The 5590-nt window shown below is 41.5% G+C and overlaps 1 pseudogene; it reads right to left on the bottom strand.

The window, feature by feature from the left end:
• Positions 1-3297: 3297 nt before the first annotated feature.
• Positions 3298-4518, bottom strand: LOC110569436 (hsc70-interacting protein-like; annotated as a pseudogene).
• Positions 4519-5590: the final 1072 nt, after the last annotated feature.

Here is a 5590-nt window from a genome sequence, read left to right as displayed (position 1 = left end):
GATTACTACTACTTGAGTTGTAGCCTGCTCACTCTTCCCCCACTATGTAGCAGCCGTGGGGTTTGGGAGGTGTATTAGTCCATTTTCACACTGCTGAAAAAGACATACCTGAGACCAGGTAATTTACAAAAGAAAGAGGTGTAATGGACATACAGTTCCACATGGTTAGGGAGGCCTCACTATCGTAAAGGAAGACAAGGAGGAGCAAGTCACATCTTACATAGACAGCAGCAGGCAAAAAGAGAGCTTGTGTAGGGAAACTCCCATTTTTAAAACTATCAGATCTTGTGAGACTCATTCACTATCACAAAAACAGTGCAGGAAAGACCTGCCTCCATAATTAAATCACCTCTCACCGGGTTCGTCTCATGACTTGTGGGAATTGTGGGAGTTACAATTCAAGATGAGATTTGGGTGGGGACACAGCCAAACCATATCATGAGGCATTAAAAAAAATCAATTATACTGTCTCCTTCTACAGTGCAAGGCACTCCCCCTAGCCATAGTGAGTGGTCCAGAAGTAAGCTAATCAAGGCAAATGACAAGCCTTTCAATCAATCTTTCGGGAACTACATGCTCTCTTCCCCAGGAAATGACACCATGGGCTAGCCTGAGGATAAACATAACACATAGGGAATGGCAAGGCCCACAGAATCCCAGAGAAAGATTGATGAGGCCACTCTTGAAGATGGTTCAACCTCTTCACTTTTTAATTGTGCCAACAAATAAATCTCTTTTCTTTAGCCCGTTTAAATTCCATTTTCCACTGCAACAAAAGCATTCTATTGGGTTCAACATCTTTCTGCCCTTGTTTTTTTGGTAACTTATTAACCTTTCTGTCATTTGATAGTGCCAAAATTTTGTAATTTTGTGCTCTTGGGCTTAAACTATTCACACTTCTTCTTCCTCTTCTTCTTCTTCTTCTTATTCTTCTTCTTTCTTCTTCTTCTCCTTCTTTCTTCTTCTTCTTCTCCTTCTTCTTTCCTCTTCCTCTTCTTCTTTCTTCATTCTTCTTTTCTTCTTTCTTCTTCTTCTTCGTCTTGCTCTGTTACCCAGGCTGGAGTGCAGTGGTGCAATCTTGGCTCACTTCAACATCCACCTCCCAGGTTCAAGCAATTCTCCCACCTCAGCTGCCTGAGTAGCTGGGATTACAGGCATGCACCACCAGGCCCTGCTACTTTTTGTATTTTTAGTAGAGATGGGGTTTCACTGTGTTGGCCAGGCTGCTCTCAAACTCCTGACCTCAAGTGATCCACCTGCCTCGGCCTCCCAAAATGCTGGAACTACAGGTATGTCACTTGTCTTCTGATCTTTAAAGTCATCCAGTGTATCTGTGAAAGCAAGCATGGAAGGACATGGATGACAGCATGCTGCTATTGATCCACAGTCATCTGTCCTTTCTTCACCAGCAATCTCTTTTCATGCAGGCCTGCTTGACCCAGCTTTGGACTGTTTATCTTTACTCCAACCCTGCCTACCAGCAGAACATCGCATCTGCTTATTACCCCTGATTCCTTATGGAGAACTATGGCACCCTGGGCAAAAAACACCCTGTCTTGAAGCCCAACCCAGGCTCCTGGACTTGTCCAGGCTGAGTCCTTAGCACACACCTATTAAGAGAAAGAATCAAACAGTGCTTTCTACTGGTTCCTTTGCCTTTTGTGACCATTCTATTTCAATTCTTTTCAAAAGCTGTATTGGCCATATCTGTTCCTTAAACACTAGCAAGTCCCCAGGTTTAAGTGCCACATAGTAATTCCTGTTTTAATTAAATCCACAGAAATCAAGTGTTCTGTCCAAGTCTATAGTGGCAAAATCAGGCTTGGAATTCAACTTTCTAAAGTCCAGAAGAGGATTCAGTTAATTTCTACATCTGGTAGAATAATCTGTAATAGCTTTAGTTGGATAGACATCTTGAAAAACTTTTTTTTTTTTTTTTTAAATTTCTCATTTTCTTTATCATTGGAGGGAAGGGAAAGCAAGCAAGAGAGGTGGTGGGGGTATTGTTACACTATTTAAGGAAGAGCTGAATACAAAGACAATGAGTCTTTCATAGTCTCAACAATTCCATAGTGAATAACTGTGGATTATCTCATGTATAATTTACATTGGATCAAAAAAATGGGTTCCCCTCTGTGTATATCAATTTAATTCAAACCTTATTATCTTCAAAATACAAAGATGAATACTACAAGATAAACTCTAACTGCAATAGGTATTTTCTAAGTAGAAGACCAAACACCAAAGGGAATCCCTCTTTCCAATGTCTTTTGATATGACAAGATTTTGCCAGAGTGGAACTTAAATAAGCATTCTCATGGCCAAGTAAGAAACTACAGTTGTTGTGGGTATTACCCTACAATTACCATATGTATTACATATTAAATTAAACTCAGCATTAAATATGCTTGCATAATTATGCTGTTAATGATGATAGCAGTGATGATACTGGTGGAAAAAGCCTGTCTTTAGCCCAAGAAAAGTCAGGGAGAAAAACCTTAACAAGCAGAAAGCAGACACAGAGTTGGGCATTTTTTGACTAGGAAAGAGAATTTTAAGCATAGAAATATAAAAAGAAAAGTACTCCCTTATTTCCCCTATGTGGAACTAATATGATACATTTATTAGATATACTAGACAAGAACAGAACTAAGTACTCCAACTCTACTGCAGCATTACAAAATAATCATCCCTTCACCACAGTGTAAGACTTAAGGACAACCTGCCCAAGGATGCACGTTATATAAAACACAGCAAGATTGCTGCTGCCCTGCCAAGTACTTCCAGTCTCTACCCAGGTCCTACTGAAATACTGGTGGTCCCAATTAGTTTTATTGAAATAAATCTTTAAAGAAAAAGATAAAGCATTTAAAAAGACAAGTCAAAATGCTTCAGGAACCACATATCCAACACAAACTTTATCCTCAAATGAGTTATGTTTGCCTCGTACTAATAAATTTTATTTCACTCAAATTAGAGAAAAAATCATCTATACATTAAGTATCTTCCCTGCCCAATAATTCAAAGAAAAAAATCCAAAATAATTAGTAAAGAAAAATATAAGAATTAACAGACCCTTTAAATTTGTTTTAAATATTTTTAAAGTTAAAAAGTGTTTAAAGTTTGTAATTCCTAGTAGGAAAACATTATCTGAATGAATACCCTAATGGCAAACCACTGTAAAATGCTTCAACTGCATTTAGGGGAGAGGAGTAGGGATTATCTTCAAAGCACCCCAGCTCTCTTGATGAGAAGGTCAGAGGTACACTGGTTTGTATTATTGCAACATCCATAAGGTGATCTAGGTTGCTTTTCCTTCAGTAAAGGCTTTATCAGAAGGGCATTATGCTTGACCTCCAAATTTGGCTGACAATTTGCTGATAAGATTCATAACCTTTGGGTTGCTCTGGTATTTTGACATATTTGCTGGGTTCTGAGCCGCATCCTGGAAGGCCACCATAACTTCTGGATCCTGCATGGCTGCAAGAACCTCCGGATCACTAAGAATTTCATTGAGTCCAGGCATTCCGGCCATTCCAGGCATGCCCCCTCCCATTCCAGGCATTCCTCCGGGTAAACCACCAGGCATTCCCCCAGGAAAACCACCTGGAAAAGAGCCATACTGAGCTCCTGACTGTCGTCTGGCTTCTTCCTCCCTCTGGGCTCTCTCATGCTCTTCTCGAGTCTTCTTAACTCTTTCTATTCTTTCTTTGATCTCTCGCTCTTCACGTTTTTGCTCATACTTTCTCCGATGTTCTGCAATTTTCTGTGCCCTAGGTTAAACTTCTTTCAGCATTGCACTCGCATCTTCATCATAATCCAATTTACAGGCAAGGGCAAGATCATGGGCTGCTTCTTCCCAGTGGCCTAGAAGTCTGTGTGCTTTCCCTTGCCACTTGTAAGGCTGAGCTGAATCAGGATTTATTTCAATGGCTCTGTCACAGTCTCGGATAGCAGCATTTGGCTTCTGTAATTTGACGAAGACACTGGCCCTCTTGGCATACAAAATGGCCAAGCGAGGATTCAGCTTGATGGCATCCGTGAATAAGTCAATGGCTTTCTGCAACTCACCATCATTTAGGGCTTCAATAGCAGCCACTTTCTTATCATTTGCCTGATCCATCATCTCCTCTGTTATCTCTGCATTTTCATCTCCCATTTCTTGAGGGGTGTCAGTGTCTGGTTCAATCACCTTCATTATCAATTTCTAGATCACTTTCCTCACTTGATGGTTCGTCTGCCTTTAAGTCTTCCTCTAGCTTCTTACTATCAAGTTTTTCTTCCTTGGTATTTTCTTCCGATTTAGCTTTCTGAGTAGCAACTGGTATTTTACCCCCCATACTCTCCACCCACTCCCTCAGGAAGCGCATTTCCTCGGTGTGCAAAACGCTTGGATCCTGCTTACACATCTTCACAAAGGCCCGAAGCTCGTTCACTTTGAGGGGGTCCATGGTCGGGAGGCGGTGGGCAAAGCTGAGGTTCTGCGGCCCGCTTCCAGGCCGAGGCGCTGGCTCGGCGTGTCCGCGCAGAAGCCTTGAAAAACTTTATATTTGATTCTGGGGGTGATGTGTTCTTTTTCTTTTTGTAAAGACAGGGTCTTGCTATGTTACTCAGGTCAGTCTCGAAATCCTGGGCTCAAGCAATCATCCCACCTCAGTCTCCCAAAGTTCTAAGCTTACAGAGATGAGCCCCTGCTGTGCTCAGCCTAGAAGTGATGTTTTTAGGAAGAATATTGATATATAAATACATTCTGAATGAAGAAAGGCATTATTAGGTGGGGAAAGGGAAAGTAAAGGGACTAAGAATGTTCTCTCTTGAGAAAAAAAATTCTTAGGAGAGAACAAATGGCTGTCTCAAATATCTAAATGTCTGGACTGTATAAAGGAAACTAGACTTAGGCCAAGCGAGGTGGCTCACACCTGTAATCCCAACACCTTGGGAGGCCAAGGTGGTGGATCACCTGAGGTCAGGAGTTCGAGACCAGCCTGGCCAACATGGTGAATCCCCGTCTCTACTAAAAATACAAAAATTATCCAGGTGTGGTAGCACATGCCTATAATCCCAGCTACTCAGGAGACTGAGGCAGGAGAATTGCTTGAACCCAGGAGGCGGAGGTTGCAGTGAGCCAATATTACACACTCCAGCCTAGGTGACAGAGTGAGACTCCATCTCCAAAAAAAAAAAAGAAAGAAAGAAACTAGATTTATTTCATGCTCCTCATGAGGAGGATTGGGAAAAATAATTAAAAGGAGAAATTAACTCAATCTGGGTTAAATGTATAATAAATGAGATTTTTCTTTCTTCTTCTTTTTGTTTTGTTTTGTTTTCAGACAGAGTCTCACTCTCTTGCCCAGGCTGGAGTGCAGTGGTATGTTCATGGCCCAGAGCAGCCTCAGCCTCCTAAGCTCAAGCACTCTTCCCACCTCAGCTTCCTTAATAACTAGGACCACAGGTACACAGCACCATGCCCAGATAGTTTTTTTATTTTATGTTTTGTAGAGATACAGTCTTGCTGTGTTGCCCAGGCTGGTCTTGAACTCCTGTGCTCAAGAGATCCTCCCACTTCAGCTTCCCAAAGTGCTGAGATTAC

This window comes from Aotus nancymaae, unplaced genomic scaffold (genome assembly GCF_030222135.1).
Source record: "Aotus nancymaae isolate 86718 unplaced genomic scaffold, 86718_ANA_hifiasm-v0.15.2.pri h1tg000033l, whole genome shotgun sequence".
Taxonomy (NCBI): Eukaryota; Metazoa; Chordata; class Mammalia; order Primates; family Aotidae; genus Aotus; species Aotus nancymaae.
Note: the sequence above shows the minus strand (reverse complement) of the source record. Positions and strands in the feature narration are given on the sequence as shown.